The sequence below is a fragment of the Eschrichtius robustus genome, chromosome 9 (genome assembly GCF_028021215.1).
Source record: "Eschrichtius robustus isolate mEscRob2 chromosome 9, mEscRob2.pri, whole genome shotgun sequence".
NCBI lineage: Eukaryota > Metazoa > Chordata > Mammalia > Artiodactyla > Eschrichtiidae > Eschrichtius > Eschrichtius robustus.
The window spans coordinates 122,932,151-122,958,788 of record NC_090832.1 but is presented as its reverse complement, the minus strand read 5'-3'; the positions used below and the strand labels follow the sequence as shown (position 1 = coordinate 122,958,788).

The following is a 26,638-nucleotide window of genomic DNA, read 5'->3' as shown; positions in this document are numbered from 1 at the left end:
ATGCAAATATCCCTCCAAGTTGATTCGGTGATTGCTCAAAGAACAAAAGCATCTAAGTGATATCATATTATCACTTCTAAGAGAAGAATATTTCCAAGTATTATTCTCAATATTATGCACTCTAATATGCCCTATTTTTTTTTTTTTTTGGTGGAAAAAGAAAAGTGCTTTATTCAGGAAGGCTGCAACCTGGGAAGATGGTAGACTAGCAACTCCCAAACCATCTCCTAATATGCCCTATATTTTAGAGTTGGTGTTTCATAAAGGTGTTTTTTAAAATAGACATTTTAAATTATTTTTGTAAAGACACTACACTCCCAACGTGCTTTCTCTTTGTTCTTATCTATAACTTCCCTGACATCACATGTATCTGCTTAACATATCCAATGACATGGAACTCACTTCTTTTCAGGTATTCCAAAACAGAAACATAAAAATCATAAGTCTCCCTCTAGGTTATGACAGAGGTCAGGTCTCAGGAGAAAATAAGTCCTTCTAGGCATTCAGCTAGACAGACAATATCTCAAGTATCATCTGTAAGCCACCTAAAGTTAAAAGGGTCATAGGACATTGAGAGTATGTCCAGAGAATAGCAGTCAGTACTGTGAGGAATCTGGAAACCAAAAGATGTAAATAACGGTGGAATGGAATGGACAGAATATTTAGTCTAGAGATGAGAAGACTATGAGGAGGCTTGGAAGTTGCCCAAATATTCAAAGACAAGTCGTGTAGAAGTAGGTACACGCATGGTCTTATGAGAGAGATGAATAAGAGTCAATAGGTGATACAATGGAATATGACTCAGCCATAAAAAGAAACGAAACTGAGTTATTTGTAGTGAGGAGGATGAACCTAGAGTCGGTCATACAGAGTGAAGTAGGTCAGAAAGAGAGAAAAACAATTCCCGTATGCTAACACATATGTATGGAATCTAAAAAAAAAAAAAAGGTTCTGAAGAACCTAGGGGCAGGACAGGAATAAAGACGCAGACATAGAGAATGGACTTGAGGACATGGGGAGGGGGAAGGGTAAGTTGGGACGAAGTGAGAGAGTGGCATGGACATATATACACTACCAAATGTAAAACCGATAGCTAGTGGGAAGCAGCCGCATAGCACAGGGAGATCAGCTCGGTGCTTTGTGACCACCTAGAGGGGTGGGAGGGAGACGCAAGAGGGAAGAGATATGGGGATATATGTATATGTATAGTGGATTCACTTTGTTATAAAGCAGAAACTAACACACCATTGTAAAGCAATTATACTCCAATAAAGATGTTAAAAAAAAAAAAAGTCAATAGGTGGAAGTTAGAGAAAAGCACATTTCAGCTGAAGTCTTTCTAACAAATAGAGCTGCGGGACAAGAAAACTGGTCGCCTCATTTTTACGGGAAGAGTCTAGAAGGAGCTTGAGGACCGTCATCAGGGTGTTAGTTTGCACAGGGAGCCAGGCTTTTCACTTTTGGCTACTTCTCTATTTTCCTCCAGCATCTTAGGCAAAACAACCAATCTCTCTACCTCTCAAGTTGTAAAACTGTGGTAATGCAGAAGATAATTTTATGGTGGTATATATAAGAGAGGAGGAAAATACCTTTCTCGTAGAGATGATGAAGCAATAGACAGCTCTGTGCCTGTGGGAGATATCAGCTGACTTGATTAAAACGCATAAATATGGGATGGAGTAGTGAAGACCTTTATAATGCACCTGATGAGAGCCCCGTGAGAGTCTTTGGAATCGTTAGGGAGGCAGGAGCATGAAAGTCCCAAGGGATTAACATACACACACCACTATATATAGAATAGATAACCAACAAGGACCTACTGTACAGCACAGGGAACTCTACTCAATACTCTGTAATAACCTATATGGGTAAAGAATCTGAAAAAGAATGAATCTATGTATATGTATAATGAATCACTTTGCTGAACACCTGAAACTACTACAACACTGTAAATCAACTCTACTCCAATAAAATTTTTTAAAAAATGTCCCAAGGGAACCGCTGTAAACCCAGAGCGGAGGGACAGGTTCTGCGTGAGTCTCACTCCCAGTGGAAAGTCTGGCTCTTACTCCTACTTGTGAAAGCTTTTGCAGCTGCCAAAATGTTTCAGTCACATGGATATTGGGGTTGTCAGGCTTCCTTAAAATTCCAGTCTTCAAAAATAAGCCTCTCATCCCTACAGAGACTAATTAAAAACAAAAAAAAATCCGTATTTCCAACCATCAACCCTTTTGGTCAGAAATACTAATGAGAAACTAGACTCTCAGATAAGAGGCTACTTAACAGATTAGCCAACCTGTCTCCGCCCTTTGGCACCACCAGCCCAGCCTCCCCTGGAGGAGTTTAACCACACCAGGAGACAGAAGAATCATGCCTCAAGTGAGTCACGCCAAGGAGATTAATAGCCCCAAGCCCCAGCACAGGGACTTGTAGTACTGTTACTACACATGGTACCTGTCACACATCAATATCTCAATCTACAAACATGGAGACTGAATCTCCCCCTTTTTTCCTCCCCACCAATCCAGTCAAAGCAAAGTTTGGAAAATGTTGGAGGAAATTAATACAAATAGTATCAAAATTAATAACATACTGAGGTTTCTGCCGTCAAAAATTCATAAGCAGTTCCATGATTGAAAGAACTAAAAAAAAAAAAAAAAAAAGCAAAGAAGAGCCAAGAGAAAGGGGTCATTTTATTATTTTCCACGTGTGACATGAGAAATCAGAAATTAATAGAAAAATGCCCTAACAGAAGATCACTGCATAACATTACTAGCAATGTGATTATAACCAAAGGGAAATTAATGATTAGAAGCAAAGCACCAGTCACCCTGCGGTGTTTAGAAGGAAACTCAGCAAGAACTCATTTACCCAGCATTGTAGGGAGGTGATTGTAGCAGATTCAACGTATCTGAGAGTTCACCCCACTCATACCTTTAAGCAATAAGATTGCATTTCAAACACAGTGTGGAGAGCAGAAATTAATCTCTTCATCATGGCAGGTAGAATTTGGAACATCAAATATAATACATTGCAATCAAGGTAAACATCTACCTTGTTTCTACATTAGGTAACTACAAACTACTCTGACTTTTTTTTTCAATATTCTATGTACTTTTAATTGTTTTTTTCTTTTCCCACAGAGTGCCTTGTTTTCAGGCTATGAGTATGTCGGCTTTAGTCTTGTCAACGTCCTTACCTTTGTCAACATAACTTTTCCCCACCTTCGAATGTGTTGCTTCTACATCTTCTAATATGTTGCTTCTAATCTAATGTGAGCTATGACACTAAGTAAACAAGTTTGTTAGAATCCTATGTAAAGTAAAAGTTGAAGGGATATGATTAAGGACCTCACAAAATCAGTGTGTCTGTGCTTTTATGCATAGGTTTTATGGCAACCGACCATAAGCTACTTAGAATTCTTTTTCTACCTACTTAGCCACATCATGGAAAAAAGATTCTTAGAAACCTAACCTCTGGATAAGTGGAGAGTTCATATATCATGGGACAAGAGATGAACTTTGATTTTACACCTGCTATATGATGCCACTCATACTAATAGCTGTGAAAGATAGATAAAAGGCAGAGTCTAATGGGAATGAGATGAGGACATTAAAAACAACACAAAGGGAAACCTGCTCTCAGAGATGGAAGGAAAGACTTAAAGGACCATGAGAAAACAGGTCCAGAAAAGCTTCCTGCAGGAGAAAACATGTAAACTGAGTGTTGAAAGGCTCATCAGACCTCAGATCCATCTAGGGAAGGAGATGCAGAGGAAACAACAGGTGCTATCGGGCTGCAGCAACAAAGAGCAGGGTGTTTTCAGGGAACTATAGTCAATTTGGTAGAGCTAGGCTATCACACGTGTGTGCAGAAAACAGCAGAAGATGATATGAGATAGCACACCAGGGACCGAGAATGGAGGACCCATATGTCATACTACATTGTCTTGAAGGCGACCCAAAACCACTGACAGAACTGAACTATAGGAGCGGGGATTCATGTGGTTTTTCAGTTTAGAAACATTACCCTGGCCAAAAGCGTGGGCTTTAAAGGAGCAAGAGGACACTATGTCCTAGAGAGAAATCATCATGGCTTGAGTAAGGCACTGAGAACGGAAGGAACAAACAGTTCAGGAGATACTGCAGGTGGGCTTCCCTGGTGGTGCAGTGGTTAGGAATCTGCCTGCCAATGCAGGGGACACGGGTTCGAGCCCTGGTCCGGGAAGATCCCACATGCCACGGGGCAACTAAGCCCGTGTGCCACAACTACTGATTCTGCGCTCTAGAGCCCGCAAGCCACAACTACTGAGGCCCGTGTGCCACAACTACTGAAACCCGTGCGCCTAGAGCCCGTGCTCCGCAACAAGAGAAGCCACCTCAATGAGCAGCCCGCACACTGCAACAAAGAGTAGCCCCTGCTCTCAGCAACAAGAGAAAACCCGCGTGCAGCAGCGAAGACCCAATGCAGCCAAAAATTAAATAAATTAATAGATAAATAAAATTATTTTTAAAAAAAAGAGATACTGTAGGTGATCCAGTCTACGTCGAAGTGGGTTACCCTGGGGGGTGAGGGGGAGTGAGGTGGTGGGGGGAGAAAGCAGCTGTGGAAAGTTAAAAAGGCAACTGCCAGAGATTTATAATAAAAATCACTATAAAACTTGGTTAGTGGGTCTCAGTTCCACTCAGAACTGGAGAAATAATTGACCACTCGATTATGATAAAAAGATGATAAAGTTAGCAAAAGAAAAGTCTAAGAGGGACTCCCCTGGCGGTCCAGTGGTTAGGACTCCACGCTTCCACTGCAGGGGGCACTGGTTTGATCCCTGGTTGGGGAACTAAGATCCCACATGCCACACGGTGCGGCCAAAACAAAATTAATTAATTAATTAATTAAAATAAAATAACATGAAATCATTTTTTTAAAAAAGGAAAGTCTAAGGACACAAGGCATTTTACTAGAAATGAGGGAAATCCTGTGTAAAACATAAAAGGTAAATGGAGAACTTCTTATAATATCTGTATTATTTTATTGCATTACTTAATACTGAGATATTGGGCTGGCCAAAAAGTTCGTTCGTTTTTTCTGTCCACTGTTACAGAAAAACCTGGATGAACTTTTTGGCCAACCCAGTATTTTTTATATTCCAAAATGCTAAAGGATGGTTTCCCTTCATTTCACACAACACTCCCCAATTCTTCTCTTAACGTCTCTGCCAGATGATCATCAAGTTTCTCCCATCAATGAGGGTCTCACAACCACAAGAGGCACGCATTTTGACAGTTCCAAATGATTTACAGTCCCTTTATGGATAAAACTGATACAGTCTCTTCGACATAAAACTGCTTCCCCACAACTTCCTCCTAGCACTTCCAAATACAATACTCTGGATTTTCACATCATGAATTGGTTTTAATATCTACAAGGCAATTCCTAAAGCACCTTTAAAAAATAAAAATAAATCAAGCGGTTAATTTCTTCTACATGATAACCAAAAACCAGATCTTTTTGTCCTTGCGATGACCCGCTGTTTAGCTGTCAGTCAGGGAGGCCACACTTATGACATGTCGGCATCTCTCCAGTTACGGTTGTTTCACTAGGTCTTTATTGGCTTTAGGGAAGAAGATCATTATAGCTGCTAGTTAATCTTATTTTGCTTGATTTACTGTCAAGAAATAATATTCATTTTGCTGCCCAATGATGATTTACCACCTTTGTCATCTAACATTTGCTTAACTCTATTGGAAGGATTCAGTATTTTAGAAAGCTAACTTTCCCTTCTTTCCCATCACCAATTTTGCAATTGGGGTTATTGGCAAAAGAAGTATAAGAGGTACTCAGGCTGTAAATGCCAAATCCATTAAATGCCAAATCCATTCACTCAAAAATGCTACCTGTGTGGGAGATTTCTGATACCTTCTCAATAAGCCAGAAATCTATATAATGAAGATGCTCTTCATGGTCTACTTAACAATTCAATCCATTCAAGATCAGGCTTTAGAAACATCACATTCAATGTGTGCCATCATGGCTGACATTCCACATTGTTCAGCAGTTCTGGCCAAATGAGAAAAAAATAAGTATATAGATTAAAAAAGAGGAGACAAAATTGGTCTCACTTGCAGGATAAGATTACCAACCAAGAAAATCAGACAAAATCAACTAAGAAACTATTGAAATGAGTAAGATTTTGGTGAAATCATATATAGACTAAGACACACAAATCATCAGGGTTTCTGTTAAAAAAATGAAAAAAAAAACATAATAGAGAAGCTTTCCAACTCAAGATGACTGACTGAATGTACGCTTTTGTCTTGCTTCTCTCCTGAGGCAGGAAATGAATACAAAGGGGGAAAAAACCTGTTAACAGCCAAAACAACAAAGTGGGGGAGGGGTAGTGATAATTAGGCAAAAGAGACTGAAACAAGTCTCTGGTGGATGTGGGATGGAATGTAGACTAAGGGCAGAGGAAGCTAAAGCCCAGACCCATGGGGGTGCAGAGGGGGTGGACAGGGGCAGAGGAAGTTAAGGTCCCCAGAGACCCCAGATGGGCTCATGAGCAGGTCTGGAAGGTGGGTGTAAGAACTGGGAATGAAAACAGGGGAATTATATAAAGCAGCTGTACCAATTGCCCCACATCCCCAATAAAACACATCTCTCCAACCCTGACCCCAGAGACAACCCCGGCAAAGAAGCCAGTCTCTGACAAAACCATTCAAATTGCCTGCAAAGACAGACCTCTAATGGAGGGGTTGATGTCCAAGAGTTAATCCTAGCTCTACTGTACATCTAGAGGCACCCCTCCTGCCCATTCACTCACCCTAAATAACAAAGTCTCACCCTTGTGCACTCTCTCCATGGAAGAGACACCTGCTGAGGAGAGAGACCTATGGGAAAACTGTACCAGTCTGCTCTCCAGAACAATCGACAGGGAGAAAAAAATACATGTCACCAGAAAAACCAAAACTACCGAAGAAACAGAGATAATGTATAGAACAGAATTGTAAAAAATGATTGTTATTTTATAATATATATAAATGAAATTTATATTATATTAGTATACCCAGAACAAGAGAAGAAGATATGGCATAAAACAACACAAACAGCATGCTTCAAAAAGAACCGAGCATAAGAAAAAAAATTCTGATTGCTGAAATTAAAATAGGCAAAGTAAGACTTAAAAGGTAAATAGAGGAAATGTCCCAAATACTGCAAGAACATAATGGGACAAAAACTAGGACAGAAAAGACGAGAGACACAGAGAATCAATCGAGAAGGTCTACTCACCAACTGGTAAGAGTTTTTTGAAAAGCAAATATACAAAAGAGAAAGGATATAATTATTTTTAAATAAGTAATAAATCCCCGGAGGAAAGTCATGAGAGGCAAAACAAGATGAGCGAAACAGACATGCATTTAGAAAGAGACCTATGGCATTTCAGTATAAAAGTACAAAAAAAATAAAATAAAATAAACGTTTCCAGAAAAACAAACATACAGAGAGATCACTTACAAAAGAATGAGAATCAAGCAGGCATGAAACTTTTTTACCCCAATATGATACAAGTATATAATGAAGCATCCTCTTCAAAGTCCTAAGTGAAAGTTATTGTGAACACAGAATTCTACACACACAATTTGCACAGTCAAGTATCAATCAAGTGTGAGTCCAAAATAAATACAAGTCTCCCTTGTCCATACACTTTTTGCTTGAAGAAGTTAATTATGTACTTCCCTCAGCAAAATGAGGGAGAAAACCACGGAAGAGGAAAGACCCATAAAACAATGTCTGTAAGAGTGAAATGGATAAACATCTCCAAAGACTGTCATGCAGCAGATTTAGAGAATGGCAGTCAAGCCTAGAACTGGAGACCAGAGGACTCCCTGGAGAAGCAGAAAGGAAAGTAGATTCCAAGACACAGTATTGCTCTGCAAGATATAGGCTGGTTATGCCTTCTCAAGGAGAAAAGGAAAGGTAATTCGAAACTCTAAAAAATCCAAAATGATCTAAAAGAATGCAATGGCCCAAATACGAAGCATCTAAAATGTAGCAAGATTTTGTATAATTTATGCACTCTAAGAAAAGGCAAACCATTTGATCTGGATGCCAAGAACATCTCCTTTGAGGGGCCCAAGGGCAGAGAACACTTGGCCTGATGTAAAAAAACAGAATCTTATTCCCTTGGTCAACTCAGTGAAAAATATTTATGTTACCATAATAATATCAAGAGTATTATTTACTGGTTTTTAACTTTTAGAATCAACGTATAGACAAAGATTGGAAGATTTAATTGCAGCTACAGAACAGAATTTAATGTTATCAGTCTTGGCAACATAAAAATAAATAGCTGATAGAAGGTGGAAACTGGAAGGGAAGAAAGAGGTGGAGAGGTGAGAAAGAGGACATTAATGTCACCTTCTTACACAGTAAAAGGTCAACAGATAATGAGAAGAGTTAATAGAACACAAAAATAGAGATTTAAAGAAATAATTGAAAATCAAAAGGCAAATAGTAGAAGAAATAAAATGCTATAACTCAAAACTGCAGAAATGATGAGGTGAAGCTAGAGGTAATGCAAGCACACTGAATCTTCATGTGTCAGAGTGGGGAAGAAATAATGTTTAAAATTGATGAATGAAGATGTAAGTTCATGGATATACCTGTGTGCAAATATACATATGCACATATGTGTGTGTTGGACCTTATACCTGATAACCCAAAACTTTTGCACATACTCTCCACTTTTGACAGTTTCCCTAACTATTACTCCCACTTTCTCAAGGTAGAATGTTAGAAACTAATTTCCAGTCTCCATCACAGCTAAGATAAAGATGTGACCTAGGCTCTGTCAACCAAGCCTAATTCAACAGTGAGCCACATGAGGGACTGGGCAAGGGGAGTCCAATTTTCGGGCACAAGGTGTGGAGCATGTTTTGGGCCCAGAGGCAGCAGCAACTAACCTAGGCACGCTGGCACACATGCAATTTGCCCCAGCACATTAATGTTTCATGCCACTAAGAAACACAGTAAAAGGCAAAGCATGACCACAGAGCTGAGAGCCTCAGAGAAAGACAGTTCCATACACAATGGCTCTTAGCTCAGGCTGGCCCATCTGCTCTGTTTTAGAAGTGTTTACCACATGGTTCTCCCCGACTTTAATGCATTTTGCCCGTAACTCTGAAACTCAGCAGGTTCAATCTTTCCTGCCTCTAGTTACAAACCCTTCTTTGCTCCAATTACAAAGTGACAGGTTTTAAGTGGTCTGCCCAACCTATTTTTTCCATTAATCCTGTTATTTTTAGTGAGTATTTCTGTAGAAATGTACAATGTATTACTTAGAGATATGGAAGTAGCCATCAGAAGAACAAAACAGAGAAATGGTTAAAAGTGGCTGTGTTTACAATCCCACTCCTGGGCATATATCCAGACAAAACTCTAATTCAAAAAGATACATGCGCCCCTATGTTCATAGCAGCACTACTCACAACAGCCAAAACATGGAATCAACCTGAATGTCCATCAGATGAATGGATAAAGAAGATGTGGTATATACATAAATGGAATATTACTACACAAAGAAGAATGAAATAATGCCATTTACAGCAACATGGATGCAACTTGAGATTATCATACTAAGTGAAATAAGCCAGACAGAAAAAGACAAATACCATATGATATCACTTATATGTGGAATCTAAAATATGGCACAAATGAACCTATCTACAAAACAGAAACAGACTCACAGACATAGAGAACAGACTTGTGCTTGCCAAGGGGGAGGGGATTGGGGGAGAGTTGGAGTGGGAGTTTGGGGTTAGCGGATGTAAGCTATTGTATATGGAATGGATAAACAACAAGGTCCTACTGTAGAGCACAGGGAACTATATTCGGTATCCTATGATAAACCATAATGGAAAAGAATATAGAAAAAGAATGTATATATATATGTATAACTGAATCACTTTGCTGTACAGTAGAAATCAAACCATTGTAAATCAACTATACTTCAATAATAAAAAAAATAAAGTGGCTGTGTTTAGGGGGTGGGCCTAGGGACAGGGACGGAAAACACTGTTTTGCATTACAGGCTCTGTTGTACTGTATGTTTGGTTACCATGTTAATGCATTACTTTATCTTAATCTCTTCTACTGTCACACTCAAAAAAAAAGGGAGGGCAAAGAAGGGAAAACTGTAATAACAATGATACTATTCACAATATCAACAAAAATAAAATACTAAAAAATAAACTTAAGGGACTTCCCTGGCAGTCCAGTGGTTAAGACTCCACGTTTCCAAAGCAGGGGGCGTGGGTTCGATCCCTAGTCAGGGAACTAAGATACTACATGCTGCGTGGCACGGTCAATAAAAAAATAATTAAATAAATAAATAAATAAATAAATAAATAAATTTTAAAAATAAAATAAAAAAATAAGCAAAATGTGGAACAGCTATGTAAGAAACTATATAGCTTAATAAAGAGATAAAAGAAAGTATAAACAAGTAGAGAGAAAAACCAAGCTCCTGGAAGGAAAATCAAGAGAAGTGTATGACAGGAAGTATAGGTGTTTGGAAGGGTTGACTGCCCATGATTGATAATAGCAGCTTTCATTCTGGAGTAGATAAATTAAACAGGGAAGTGGCATACATCCTAATTTTATTTTTTAAAACCTTTATAGACCATAGTTTCAATAATTTTTAAGTTAAATTTTAACAGCAAAATACTGCAAAACTGGAGTGTTTAGAAAAGGCAAGAAAATCTTACAGATTATAGCATAAATACTACAATTTCATCAAGTGTAAGTACCAGTTTAATGGGAAAGTAAGTTAAACGGCCATCAAAGAGAAAAACAGAAAATCAACAAATGTAGATTTTATTTTTTACGTTACACCTCAAATGTTAAACTCAGAACACAATGTACCTATGATCTTTGTTCACTAGGAAATGAGGTGATGAATTTCTTTCTTTTCATGCTGTTTCTAAAAGCAAAAGCAGATAGTTTAAATGAAATGAAAATCTTGAGTGGAACTCAAATAATTTAAGTGTACTGGCATACCTCAGAGATATCGTGGGTTGGGTTCCAGACCACTGCAATAAAGCGAGTATCACAATAAAGTGATTCACAAGAAAGTGTTTGGTTTCCCAGTGCATATAAAAGTTATGCTTATACTATATTGTAGTCTAAATGTGCAATAGCATTATGCCTAAAAAAAACAATGTAAAAACACAACGTACATGGGCTTCCCTGGTGGCACAGTGGTTAAGAACCCACCTGCCAATGCAGGGGACACGGGTTCAAGCCCTGGTCCGGGAAGATCCCACATGCCACGGAGCAACTAAGCCTGTGCGCCACAACTGCTGGGCCTGCACTCTAGAGCCTGCGAGCCACAACTACTGAGCCCGCGAGCCACAACTACCGAAGTCCGCACGCCTAGAGCCCGTGCTCCGCAACAAGAGAAGCCACCGCAATGAGAAGCCCATGCACCGCCACAAAGAGTAGCCCCCGCTCACCACAACTAGAGAAAGCCCGCGTGCAGCAATGATGACCCAACGCAGTCAAAAATAATAAATTAAAATAATAAATTTTAAAAAAACCCAATGTACAGACCTTAATTTAAAAAGACTTTATTGTTAAAAAAAGGTTAACCATCATCTGAGCCTTCATCAAGTCATAATCTTTTTGCTGGTGGAGGGTCTTGCCTCAGTGCTGATGGCTGCTGACTTGATCAGGGTGGTGTTTGCTGAAGGCTGGGGTGGTTGGGGCAGTTTCTTAAAATAAGACAATGAAGTTGGCCAATTCAATCGACTCTTCCTTTCACAAATGATTTCTCTGTAGCATGCAGTACTGTTTGATAGCATTTTACCCAGAGAACTTCTTTCAAAACTGGAGTCAACCTTCTCAAACCCTGCTGCTGCTTTATCAAGTAAGTTTATCCCATATTCTAAATCTTTTGTTGTCATTTCAACAATCTTCACCGCATCCTCACCAGGAGCAGATTCCGTCTCAAGAAACCACTTTCTTTGCTCAGCCATAAGAGCAATTCCTCATCCATTTAAGTTTCATCATCAAGTTGCAGCAATTCAGTCACATCTTCAGGCTCCATTCTGAATTCTAGTTCTCTTGCTAAGTCCACCACATATGCAATTACTTCCTCCACCGAAGTCTTGAACCCCTCAAAGTCATCCATGAGGGTTGAAATCAACTTCTTCCAAACTCGTGTTAATGTTAATATTCTGACCTCTTCCCATGAATCACAAATGCTCCTAATGGCATCTAGAATGGTGAAACCTTTCTAGAAGGCTTTCAATTGACTTTGCCCAGATCCATAAGAGGAATCACTATCTATGGCAGCTGTAGCCTTATGAACTGTGTTTCTTAAAGACTTAAAAGTCAGAATTACGCCTTGGTCCATGGGCTGCAGAATGGATGTTATATTAGCAGCCGTGAATACATCATTAACCTTGTACATCTCCACCAGAGCTCTTGGGTGACCAGGTGCATTGTCAATGACCAGTAATATTTTGAAGAAAATCTTTTTTTTTTTGAGCAGTATGTCTGAACCGTGGGCTAAAATTACTCAGTAAACCATGTTGTCAACAGATGTGCTGTCATCCAGGCTTTATTGTTCCATTTACAGAGCACAGGCAGAGTAGATTTAGCGTAAGTCTTAAGGGCCCTGGGATTTTCAGAATGATAAATGAGCATTGCCTTCAACTTCAAGTCACCAGCTGCACTGGCCCCTAACAAGAGAGTCAGCCTGTCCTTTGCAGCTTTGAAGCCAGGCGTTGACTTCTCCTCTCTAGCTATAAGAGCTGTAGAAGCATCTTCTTACAACAGAAGGCTGCTTTGTCTACATTGAAAATCTGTCATTTGGTGTAGCCACCTTCATTAATTTTCTCAGCTAGATCTTCTGGATAATTTGCTGTAGCTCCTACACTAGCACTTGCTGCTCTTTTTTTTTTTTTTTTTAATTTATTTATTTATTTATTTTTGGCTGTGTTGGGTCTTCGTCTCTGTGCGAGGGCTTTCTCCAGTTGCGGCGAGCGGGGGCCACTCTTCATCGCGGTGCGCGGGCCTCTCACCGTCGCGGCCTCTCTTGTTGCGGAGCACAGGCTCCAGACGCGCAGGCTCAGTAGTTGTGGCTCACGGGCCCGGTGGCTCCGCGGCATGTGGGATCCTCCCAGACCAGGGCTCGAACCCATGTCCCCTGCATTGGCAGGCAGACTCTCAACCACTGCGCCACCAGGGAAGCCCAGCACTTGCTGCTTTATCTTCCACTTTGATGTTATGGAAATAGCTTTTTTTAAAACCTCACACACCAGCCTCTGCTAGATTCAAACTTCTCTCTGCAGCTTCCCCACCTCTCTCAGCCTTCACAGAATTGAAGAGAGTTAGGGTCTTGCTCTGGAATAGGCTTTGGCTTAAGGGAATGTTGTGGCTGCTTTGATCTTCTATCCAGACCACAGAAACTTTCTCCATATCAGCAATAAGGCTGCTTTGCTTTCTTATCACTCATGTGTTTACTGGACTAGCTCTTTTAATCTCCTTCAAGAACTTCTCTTCTGCGGGAATTCCCTGGCGGTCCAGTGGTTAGGTCTCTGCGCTTTCACTGCCGAGGGCCCGGGTTTGATCCCTGGTTGGGGAACTAAGATCCAGCAAGCCGCGCACAGCCAAGGAAAAAATTTTAAAAAGAACTCCTCTGCATTCGCAACTTGGCTAACTGTTTGGCACAGGAGGGCTAGCTTTCCTGTCTCAGCTTTGGACGTGCCCTCCTCACTAAGCTACATCATTTCTAGCATTTCTAAAGTGAGAGACGTGCGACCCTTCCTCTCACTTGAACACTTAGAGGTCACTGTAAGGTTATTAACTGGCCTAATTTCAATATTGCTGTGTCTCAGGGAATAGAGAGGCCTGAGGAGAGGGTGAGAGACAGGAAGAGCTGCTCAGTGGATCAGTCAGGACACACACATTTGTGGATTAGGTTCACCAGCTACATGGGCTCAGGTCCTTGTATCCCAAAACAATCACAATAATAACATCAGAGATCACTGGTCACAGACCACCGTATCAAATATAACAACAATGAAAAAGTTTGAAATACTGCAAGAATTACCAAAATGTGACAAAGAGACGCAAAGTGAGCAAATGTTGTTGGAAAAATGGCACCAAGAGACTTGGTTGATGCAGGGTTGCCACAAACCTTCAATTTTTAAAAACACCATATAGTGGGAAGCACAATAACATGAGGTATGCCTGTATAAGGGGACACATCAAAAAGGATTAGAAATAGAAATATATAATTATGTAGTTTAATCTTGCTCTTTCTCCAGTTCCATATAGAAGGTAAAAAACAATGCCAAGCGAAAAAAATACGATAGTATGATTTACAAGGTTTATACGGTATGTAAGAATGTTATATTTTTAAAAGCATTATACAGGTGGGCAATGTAAAAGAAAATTACAGGGCTTCCGTGGTGGCGCAGTGGTTGAGAATCTGCCTGCCAATGCAGGGGACACGGGTTCGAGCCCTGGTCTGGGAAGATCCCACATGCCACGGAGCAACTGGGCCCGTGAGCCACAGTTACTGAGCCTGCGCGTCTGGAGCCTGTGCTCCGCAACAAGAGAGGCCGCGATGGTGAGAGGCCCGCGCACTGCGATGAAGAGTGGTCCCCACTTGCCGCAACTAGAGAAAGCCCTCGCACAGAAACGAAGACTCAACACAGTCATAAATAAATAAATAAAAGAACGTGAATTTCTTTAAAAAAAAAAAAAAAGAAAATTACAGAGATGTTGAAAGCTCAAATTTAGAAGCATTTCATCAGCAAAACTCAAACGATAATTTTTAAAGCATGAAGTTAGTTAACTGTAAAATAACTACCCTAACAGGAGGCACTGTTTTACTACAAAACAGGGTTCAAGAATTTAAGACCTCTGGGAATTCCCTGGCAGTCCAGTGGTTAGGACTCCACACTTTCACTGCCGAGGGTGTGGATTCAATCCCACGTCGGGGAACTAAGATCCCACAAACCACGCAGCACGGCCAAAAAAAAAAAAAAAAAAAATCCCTGTTTTGTGGAGTAAAGGGAACCCTCCTACACTGTTAGTGGGAATGTAAGTTGGTGCGGCCACTATGGAGAACAGTATGGAGGTTCCTCAGAAAACTAAAAATAGAATTACCATAGGATCCAGCAATCCTACTCCTGGGAATATACCCAGACAAAACTGTAATTCAAAAAGATACACGCACCCTTATGTTCATAGCAGCACTATTCACAATAGCCAAAACATGGAAACAATCTAAATGTCCATTGACAGATGAATGGATAAAGAAGATGTGGTACATATATATACATATAATGGAATACTACTCAGCCATAAAAAAGAACGAAATAATGCCATTTGCAGCAACAGGGATGCAGCTAGAGATTATCATACTAAGTGAAGTAAGTCAGAAAGAGACAAATACCATATAATATCACTATCTGTGGAATCTGAAAGGCACAAATGAACCTACCTACAAAACAGAAACAGACTCACAGACATAGAGAACAGATTTGTGGTCGCCAAAGGGAAGGAGGGAGGGAGAGGGATGGACTGGGAGTTTGGGGTTGGTAGATGCAAACTGTTATGTATAGAATGGATAAACAACAAGGTCCTAATGTATAGCACAGGGAACTATATTCAATATCTTGTGATAAACCATAATGGAAAAGAATATAAAAAAGAATGCATATATGTGTATAACTGAGTCACTTTGCTGTACAGCAGAGATTGCCACAGCATTGTCAATCAACTATACTTCAATTAAAAAAAAAAAAAAAAGAATTTAAGACCTGAGATTGAACTGTAGTTCTGCCACTTATTGGCAGAAAGGCTTAGGGACGTTTCTAATCTTTCTGAGACTCAGTTTTCTCATCTCTAAAATGGGAGTGATAATTCTTAGCATATAGGACAACTGAAAGGATTAAATCAGATTATACAGAGTCCTGACAGAAAGCCCACATGAAATAAACATGGACGAAAAAGTACTGCCCCTCTCCAGAAATACATTTCTATTGCCAGTATCTTTTATACTTTCAAGTTACGTCACAAATCACAGTTATTTCATCACATCTTGAAAAATATTTATAAAATTCTGCTCAAACTCTGTTTGAGAAGCTGCATGCTGTTAAAAAAAAAAAAACAAGAAAAGAAGAAAAGGGAAAGGCCCTTGAGTCCAGCGATGTGGGTGGAGCCCAGCTCCGCCCCTCATCAGCTGTGTTGGCTACAGCAGGTTCCTCTACCTTTTGTGAACCTCAGTTTCCTCACCTGTAAAATAATGACCCTAATGCCTAATTAGAAGAACTGTCATGAATACTAAAGGAGACATGGTAAAACACATCATTTTAACTTCCTTTATTTACCAATTACCAGACACTATGTTAAGCCTCGTTATATAAACTATATAACACAAAATTAGATCAGACCTCATTTTTTATTTTAATCTTCTTCAAAACGTATCTAAAACATAAGTCATACCAAAAATTTGCCAGGTGGCAGGAGTGATACTCTCCACTTATCCTTTCCTACAGGAATTACAAGTTTCTCCTTTAACTTCTTTCACTGAATAACCAAATTATTATTACATATTACATGTCATTTTTGCAATTCAATATGATCATTCAAGAAAAACTGACTGCAGAACTTTTATATACTAGACACTCTTCAAGACCCTTAGGGATACAGCAATAAGCAAAATACACAAAACTCCCTGCCCTCATAGAACTCAGAGCAATGGGCCAAAGGCCACCACACTGGGAGATAAATGTATTAGTCACATCCCAAATACAGCATCCAACAACCTAGAACTTGTTCTGTTCAGTACAACAACTAACTAGTTGTGGTCACAACAAAGAAAATCCAACAGGAACAAGAACTCAGAAGGTGGAACTAAGTTCCAAATTGTCAGCCTTCCTATTTTGGAACAGAACAACCATTCTCATCAGACCGGATGACCTTGCCCTGCCTGCCTGCTTTCTCGGTGAGATCAACCTACATCCAAAACAATTCCAAACTAAAAGCTGAGAATTATTTTTATTACTCTTAAAGGAAAGCATTTAATTTTACCACAGATAATATTAAGTCTAAAAAAGATTTTTGAATCATTTCTTTAGTAGGTTTTTGATATTAGAAGCTGCTTATACTTGCAAAAGAAATACATGTAATTTTTAGCATATAACTTAAAATAACCTTATAGTCTACCAACAGAAAAATATAAACGCTCTCAGGGATTAAACGCATGTTAATTAAATCAGTAATAATCTTAAACCTAAATATCCTTGCACTGCTGGGGAGACATATAATTTTCATCTGGCCATATTCTTTGATTACATGTTTTCACTAAAAGCTTATTTAGAGACTGAAAGTGAAGAGCAGAGAAAGATTCCTAATTTGTTTTCAATCTAATAGATCATAGTTGTTCTAATATATACTTTATAGAAACTACTTGGGTTGCATTGTAATATATGCTCTAGAATAAAAGTACCGTCATACTATCTATGTAGAACTATAACATAAAATATGCTTAATTTATAATGATGGAGCCAGGCCCCACTATGAAAACCTGCTGATATTAACCATGAAATTTGGTTTAAGAGAGGCCTCTAGTGGTGATGGAAGGTACTAGCTCCCCTTCCCACCCCCCACCCCAACCCCACCCTTGGTAACGTCTTATTCTCATTCATTCTCATATTCTCCCCTCTCCCTCACAAATGTAAAGCCTCAAGCAAAATAGCTAGTATTCAATCACTGAATTACTCAATTAAGTCCAAGAAATCAACTAAAAAGATGTACATAACTGGTAGTACTGCACCGTTGTGGATTCTCTAAGGGCAAATTCTCCAACTTTCCCATAAAACCAATTTAGAGCCATTCAGTGCAGAGTATAGACCTTAACATTACCTTGCTCGTGTTAGCCGTCTTAATAAAAATGAAATCTACGGTAGTCTAAACCAACCCTATGACGATGAAAACAAACTTAAACACAGAATTAAGTAAGAATTAAAGTCATAAAATATAAGACATACACTTTATGTTTATCTTCAGTGGTACTATGGATCTTCTACACATGTTTTGCACTATTCACAGTTACACTAATTCACGCCAGGTGCAAATGCAAAGACGAAGCAAACTTGGTTCTTTATATATAAATTACTCACATCCAGGGGACCAACATTTAACTCCCTCCCAGTTTCACTCCTACAATATCCCTTTCCTTTTTTATGGAAGGACCCTCTGCTCCCAAAACCTCTCCACACCCACCCCTCCCTGCCAGCCTTCCTACTGCCTTACCTTAATGAAGGGTCCCAGTGAAGTCTTTCGAAGTAAGAATGGAAACAATTAGGGTGAAAGGGTAGGAGGAAAGGATGGTAAATCTAGGGACCCTGAGCCCTCCCTCCTAACTATGGTCCCTCCCTTGTGCCCCAGCTGAATTACTTCTAGATTCTGTCTCACACTGTAGTAACACTGAGGCCCTGCCCTGCTCCTATGATAGCCTAACCCCCAAATACTCTGAGACTACAATTGCCTCAATATGTAGCCTAAGAACAACCATTTGTATCTATGGGCACATCATCATCTTTTGCTACGTAATTTAGGTTTAAAAGAGAAAGGAGGGGGGAAAGCAAAAGAGAGGGAGGTGGAGAGACGAGTGGAAGGGGTAGAGAAGAAGATTCTTTTTATATCAGGTCCTAACTTTGTTAAAAAAAAATTTTTTTTTAATTAAAAAAAAACACCTCCCAAGTAGATTATACTCAAAAAATTAGATTATCCTTGGGGGTGAGGGGAAGGCTTTGAGACACCTTCTTGTACCACAGTGCGTTTGAACAGAGAAAACTCCTGATCAGAAGCAGTGCCTAAGAGCTGTACTGGATGCAGAAGTCACAGGTCACTCCTGGGACCAGCAGAAAGGCCAAAGGGAACAGGCCCAGACTGACCTCTTCCGGCTCTAAATTCCATGACCATGACCCACCTGCAATGCAGACAAGGAAATGAGAAGAGAAAGCTTCTGGAAGAGCCCAAATTGATATCATAAGGTTTGAAGAGTGAAGCATGTGTTCTCAATTCATGAGAAAACTTTACAGGCCTTCCCTGGCCAATGTACATGTCTCGGTTACAAAGTTTGGTCATCTGGATCCCATGCACAGCTGCTGATAATGTGCCAGCAAAAAATAGGATAAAAGAAAATTTAAATTTAAAAATGCCTAAAACCATAAACATTAAGCACAAAAACATATCAATGAAATAAATAGCTAAATACCTCAATAAATGTAAATGTCAATATAGTATGACATCTAAGTTAAATTGGACTAAGTTTTTGTTTTGTTTTGTTTTCGTTTTCAGTTTTAATATTTTTTTAATTGAAGTATAGTTGATTTACAATGTTGTGTTAATTTCTGCTGTACAGCAAAGTGATTCAGTTATACATATATATATACATTCTTTTTTTATATTCTTTTCCATTATGGTTTATTACAGGGTATTGAATATAGTTCCCTGTGCTATACAGTATGACCTTGTTGTTTATCCATTCTATATATACTAGCTTGCATCTGCTAACCCCAAACTCCCACTTCATCCCTCCCCCACTCCCTCCCCCTTGGCAACCACCAGGCTGTTCTCTATTGGACTAAGTTATTTTTAAAAGATGAAATTATATACATTATATTTTCCTTGAGAAAATATAAGTGAAAAGGCTTTAGAAATTTTGACATCCAAAAGGTTAAGAAGTTTTAAAAATGGCTATACAGAATAGTTTTCATCTATGTAGAAAAATTAATTACCGTAAGGACTCATTTCTCAGGAACTACAGACGGCTGACGTTTACTGTAGTCAATTTCACTTTGATTTTTAGAATAGATATATTGGTCCTATTTTAATAGAATCCAAATGAGTAATTTCTGTACACCATCAGGAAAAAAATTTATTAAAAAAATAAGACACAAGGTCAAACTAAAAGTTAAGACTTAAAAAAATGTTTCAACTTAGAATAAATTTGTGGATTTATTCATAGAGCAATACTCTAGGGTCACTTTCGAACTTTCGTATAAAGCATGAAGAGTAAGAAAAGGCACCAAATTCAAAACATTTCAATATTACAACCGTTTTCACAGCATATTGTCAAACTTTCTCTTGCTGATATTCCTAATAATTTTTCAACAAATTTTTATCGAACACCAAGCCTCCAGCTAGGCATTGTTTCAGGGACTAAGAATTCAACAGATAAAATCCCTGCCCTCACAAAATTTACCTTCTAATGGGGGAAGATCAACAATACAAAAATTACATAATATGTTAGATCGTGTTCACCTTTTTAGAGAAAAAGAAAGAAGAGGTGACAAGGAGTCTTGGCAGGAAGGATGGGACTCAGTATTTATTATATAAGCTGGTCAGGGGAAGCCTTCAGGAGAAAATGATATTTGAGTGGTGACCTAACAGAATCACTTGGTTGAGAGTCAGCCAGGAGCATTTCCTGAAGGCTGGATGGGCAGAGGGGTGTGCAATGTGGTGAGATCAGGGGAATGCCTGTAGACCTTGGTTAGAAATTTGACATTTCCACTGAGTTGAATGGGAAGCCACTGAGGCCTTTTGAGACTAGAAGGGATATTATATGACTCATGTTTCAAAGGATCACCTCTGCCTATGGCAAGGATAGGACAGAAGCAGAGACAGTGGTTAGGAGGCTACGGCCAAAACCCAGGTGAGAAAGGCTAGTGGTTTGGACCAGGATCAAGGGTAATAGCAGTAGAAGTGGTGGTCAAATTTTGGACATATTGTGTAGACACAGCCAGGAGGATCTGCTTTGGAAATGAATGTGGGAAAGCAGAGCAGGAGAGAGAGAGAAATCAAAGACGCCAGGATGTAAAGGCAAACCCTTACTTATTTCAATAATTAGCATAATTTAATCTTCAATTAAAGTGTAAGAATGTCAAAATTAGGTGTCAATTTTCTCTTCTCTATCACCCACGCCTTGTAAATGGTCGTTTCTTTCTTTTTTGCAGTGTTGAATGTAGCGCTCTAAGTTGAATGACAATATGATTCTTGAAATCTCGGGTTTCCTTCAAAGCCTGTCATTCTCTTGCCAAAATCAAGTTTTGTTTTGTTTTTTTGTGGGCAGCTTCTCTGAATTTCCACTCATTAAAAAAGAATCTTCATCTCAAGCTGGACAGCAGCTCAAGGACTGTGCCTGGCCACTGCTTTGTTAGCCTGCAGTTCACTTCTAAATGCATTTTTTTTTTATTTTATTTTATTTATTTACTTTTTGGCTGTGTTGGGTCTTCATTGCTGGGCGCGGGCTTTCTCTAGTTGCGGTGAGCAGGGGCTACTCTTTGTTGCGGTGCGCGGGCTTCTCATTGCGGTGGCTTCTCTTGTTGCAGAGCAGGGGCTCTGGGCACGTGGGCTTCAGTAGTTGTGGCACATGGGCTCAGTAGTTGTGGCTCGCGGGCTCTAGAGCACAGGCTCAGTAGTTGTGGCGCACGGGCTTAGTTGCTCCGCGGCATGTGAGATCTTCCCAGACCAGGGCTTGAACCCGTGTCCCCTGCATTGACAGGCGGATTCTTAACCACTGTGCCACCAAGGAAGCCCCTAAATGCATTTTGAATGTGGTCTGTATCTCAGCAGGAAAGACCGTTCAAACCCACAACACTTAACCACTGTTCTGACTCCTGCGAAGTCTTGGGAAGAGCAGCTCTACTGGTCTTGGGATGAGAGGTCCTGCTTCTCATCAGTGTGGCAGTTGAGCTTTGTTAGGACAGCCCTGAATAACAATAGAAACTCCCCCCTGGCCAGAGCTCACCAAGGCTCTCCCTGAGTCTACAGAAAGGTCCATTACAATACAAATTCAAGAAACGAATCAATGGGAACACAATGCTTTTTTTTGTTATTTCATTCTTTTCTTTTTTTTACTTTCTGCTGAAGGATAACATACACAAAAAAGCACACAAAATGAGTGTTCTGCTCAGTTTTCAAAAACTGAACCTGTATAACCAACACTCAGAGCAAGAAACTGTTACCAGCATCCCATACCCTTCAGGCCCCCTTCCAGTTTATTAACCACCATACGACAATCACTCACCTGACTCCTAACACCATAGATGGGTTTTGTCTATCTGTGCACGTTATATAAATAGAATCATACAGTATGTACTCGTTCGGGCCTAGCTTTTTTAAGTCACATCGTTTGTGAGGTGAATACACAGTGTTCCATTCAATTTGTAAGTCATTTATTTTCATTGCTGAAAATATCCTATTATAATGTTTCATCCTCTGGCTGGTGTATATGTAGGTAGTTCACAGTGTGAGGCTATTAGAAATAGTGCTTCTGCGAACATTCTTGAACTTATCTTTTATACATTTCTGTTGGGTATACACAGGAGTGGATTGCTGGGTCATAGGATTCAGCCAGATAATGCCAAAGAATTTTTTTAAATGGTTGTACCAATTTATATTCCCAATAGTAGTATATGAGAGATGGATTGTTCCATATCCTTGGCAACACTTGGTTCTGAGGGATATTTTTCATTTTAGCCGGAATGCTGTGTCTTTAGTAGTATCTCATTGTGGGTTTTTTTTTTTTTTGCATGTCCTGATGTCTAAAGAACTTGAATAATTTGCCATATGTTTATCAGCCATTTGGATATATTTTTTCATGAAGTGCCTTTTCAGGACTTTTGCTCATATTTCTATTGGATGTCTCTTTTTTCCTTTTGATTGTAACAGTACTTTATATTTCTGAATACAAATTTCCATGAGTTTCTCCAAATGTGTCGATTTATTCTCTTACTGAGGCCTTTTGTTGAGTAAATTCTTAATTTTAATGAAGTCCAGTTTTATCAGCCTTTTTTTAATGTTAACATTTCTGAGTTTTTGTTTTGGTTTTTCTAGTTAAGAAATCTTTGACTGCACAGGATCATAAAGATATTCACCTATTCTAAGAGCTTTTTCATTTTCTCTCTCACAATTAGATCTGCAATCCTCCTGGAACTGACATGTGTTTTACGGGTTAACATTATTTTCCGTGGTACCCAACTAAAACAGCATCATTTACGGAAAAGTCCATCTTGTCGTCTCTGAATTGCAAAGTCACCCTTGTCCTGAATCAAATGACCAACAGATATATTTCTGTACTTTTTATTCTGCTCCATTGGTCTATATGTCCATCTTTATACCAATACAATGTTCTAATTCCTACAGCCCTGTGACACATCTTGCCTATAACACATTTGATAATTAAGTCCTCTAGTTTTATTCATCTTCAAGATTGTAAGGCCAAGAAGAGCCAAGGCAATCAATTAACATGGTATGTGCTTCTATTTGTTTGGATCTTCTTTAATTTCTCTAAATATTTTGTTATTTTTCTGCATAAAGTTTTTCCACACACATCACTCCATTTCTTCCTAGGAGTTTGATTTTTTTGATGCTTTTTAAAATATTATCAATTTCTGAATTAATAATATTTCAAATTAATTTCAAATATTATTTCCATTATTATCAATTTCAATTATTATCAATTTCTGTGGCTGGTATATAAAAATACAGTTGATTATTGTATATTGACCTTGTTTCCAGGGGCCTTGGTAAACTCATTTAATTCTAATAATCTGCCTGTAGATTCCACTGATATACAAGTATATATATACTTTCTTATATACAAGTCATACAATCTACGGATAAGTTTTATTTCTTCCTTTTCAATCCATATGATTGTCATGTCTCTTGCCTTTAAGTATGAGCATCCTGGGGACTTCCCTGGTGGTCCAGTGGTTAAGACTCCACACTTCCAAGGCAGGGGGCGCGGGTTCCATCCCTGGTTGGGGAACTAAGATCCCACATGCCACTCAGCGCGGCCCAAAAAATTAAAAAAAAAAAAAAAGTATAAGCATCCTGTTGCAGTCCTGATCTCAAGGGGAAAACTGTCAAAATTTCACTGGGAAATATTTTAGCCACAGGCTTTCTGTAGCTACTCAGCACTACAAGATAACCTATTCTTTAACAGATTAAATCTTGTTTATAAAACAAGATAAAGGTACTCTTTATCAAGTTAATAGAATTCCCTTTCATTTCTAGGTTGCTAAGAAATTTTAACCATGAATGGATATTGACTTTTAACAAACCTTTTTATTAAAATAATAAGATAATAATATTGCTTTTGCCATTTTCTGTTCAAGTAGGGAATTGTAGCAACCCCTTTGTGAATGTTTGTGATCATCGAAGACCCCTTGCATATTTGGAATAAACCCTCATGTTGGCCTTTCCATATTGCTGGGTTTGACTTTCCAATATTTTGTTTCTGATTCTCCCATCTTTGTTCATAAGAAAAATGTGTCTATAATTTTGCTTTATGTACAATCCTAAACAGGTATGATATGAAGATTATGCTGGCCATATAGAAAGAATTTAGAAGTTTTCCCTCTGGTTCTACTGTCTGTGAAAGTTTGCTTAAAAATTGTGTTTTAGGGCTTCCCTGGTGGCACAGTGGTTAAGAATCCACCTGCCAACGCAGGGGACACGGGTTCAAGCCCTGCTCCAGGAAGATTCCACATGCCGCGGAACAACTAAGCCCGTGCACCACAACTACTGAGCCTGCGCTCTAGAGCCCGCGAGCCACAACTACTGAGCCCATGCACCACAACTACTGAAGCCCACGCGCTCTAGAGCCTGTGCTCCGCAACAAGAGAAGCCACCGCAATGAGAAGACTGCACACCGCAACGAAGAGTAGCCCCCACTCGCTGCAACTAGAGAAAAGCCCACACACAGCAACAAAGACCCAACACAGCCAAAAATAAATAAATAAATTTATATAAAAAAAATTACGTTTTATAACGTTGTAAATCAACTATACTTCAATTAAAAAACAAAAACAAAGAAAACCGTGTTTAAAGAATTCATTAGTAAAGCCATATGGGCCTAGGGCTTGCCCCATATATGCTTGATAAAAATGGATTAAATTTCTTTGATACCTGACTATTCTGGTTTCCTAATTCCTCTTTTATTAATTTTGAAAAATTTGTATTTTCCCAGGAATTTGTCCATTTCACCCAAAACTTATTTGTAAAATTATTCATAATACCCTCTTATTACCTTTCTAACGTCTGTAGACTCTGCTGTGATTTTCCCTTCTTTAGGAGGATATTTGTCATTTGTGTTTGACCTATTCTTTTCATTAGTCTTGTAAGATTTACCAAATGTATTACTCAAATAGTCTTGTTAAAAGTTTATCAAGTATGTTAATCTTTTCAAAGATCTAAAATTTACTTTATTAAATATCTCTATTGTATATTTTCTGTTTCACTGATGTCCACTCTTTATTACTTCATTTCTTTTATTTTTCTCTAGGTTTGATCTTCTTTCTGGAGATGGAAACTCAGATTGTTAATTTTTTTGTTATTATTTTTGTTTCCTAAATAAACGTATTTACAGCTATAAAGTTCCCTCTAAGCATGACTTTAGCTAAATCCTTACACTTTTTTTTTTTTAATCCTTACACTTTTGATAGGTAGTATCTTCATAACCATTCAGTTCAGTATCTTCTCTAATTTCTGTTGCAATTTCTTTTACAACCCATGGTTATTTAAACACAAATTATTTGATTTGTAGGAAGTTGGGGCTTTTCTGGTTGTCTTTTTTTTTTTTTTCCCCTCAATTTCTAACTGAATTTTACTGTTGACAGAGAACACTCTCTAAATTATTTCAAACTCTGAAATTTGTTACGGTTATATTTATGTCCCAGCATCTGGTCAATTTTGACAAATGTTCTATATTCAAATGAAAAGAATGATTCCTTGAATAGTTGGGTGTACAATCAGCACAAGTTTACTAACTCTTCAGATGTTGTCTCCTTGCTTGATGAGTCTTTAAGAGGGGTGTCAAAGTCTCCCACTCTGATTGTGGATATATCTATCTCCTTTAAGTTTTGTGTTTTGCTTGTTTTCCTTTATGCATTTTGAAGATATGCTATTAAGGACATATAGATTTAAGATTGTGACATCTTCATGATAGACTAATCCCTTTAGCATTATGAAATATTCCTCTTTATTTCTAGTAATGCTCCTTGCCTTAAAGCTGTATTTGAAATTATTGATAGTATAACTATACCAACTTTATTTTTCCACCCCTTTCTAACTTTTCTGTGTCCTTATATTTAAAGTATGTCTCTTTTAATCTGCATGTTTGTCACTATCATTTTTTTAATGAAGTCTGACAATCTTAGGCTTTTACTAGGATTATTTAATTAATCTGTATTCAATCTAATTACATATATACCTGGGTTTTTATCTGTCATCTCACTATCTGTTTTCTATTGACACATCTGTTTTTTGTACATATTTTTCTTTCTTTCTTTTGGTCTAACCAAATATTTCTATTAATCTATAGTTCCCTTTTTAACTTGCTAGATATATACTTTCACTATTATTTCAGTTGTCACTCTAGAGATTACACCATGCATCCTTGACTTATTATAATCTAATACAAACTTTACACTAACAATCCTAGAACAACAGAATGTTTTAACTCCATGTAAGCCCATCCTGACTTTCTTCTAGGATCATTTTCCCCTCTGCCTAAAGAACTCCCCTGTAGTATTTCTTTTAGTGAAAATAC

General features: G+C 38.6%; 1 protein-coding gene and 1 long non-coding RNA gene across 3 annotated transcripts in view; one reads left to right on the top strand and one right to left on the bottom strand.

The window, feature by feature from the left end:
- Window positions 1-4,377, top strand: part of LOC137769652 (uncharacterized) — a 109,434-nt gene extending 105,057 nt beyond the window's left edge. Inside the window, exon 5 of the long non-coding RNA XR_011075029.1 lies at window positions 3,144-4,377. This is a non-coding gene — a long non-coding RNA (uncharacterized lncRNA). The remainder of the gene's footprint in view (window positions 1-3,143) is intronic.
- Window positions 1-26,638, bottom strand: part of BCKDHB (branched chain keto acid dehydrogenase E1 subunit beta) — a 232,594-nt gene that overhangs the window by 113,691 nt on the left and 92,265 nt on the right. The window lies entirely within an intron of this gene.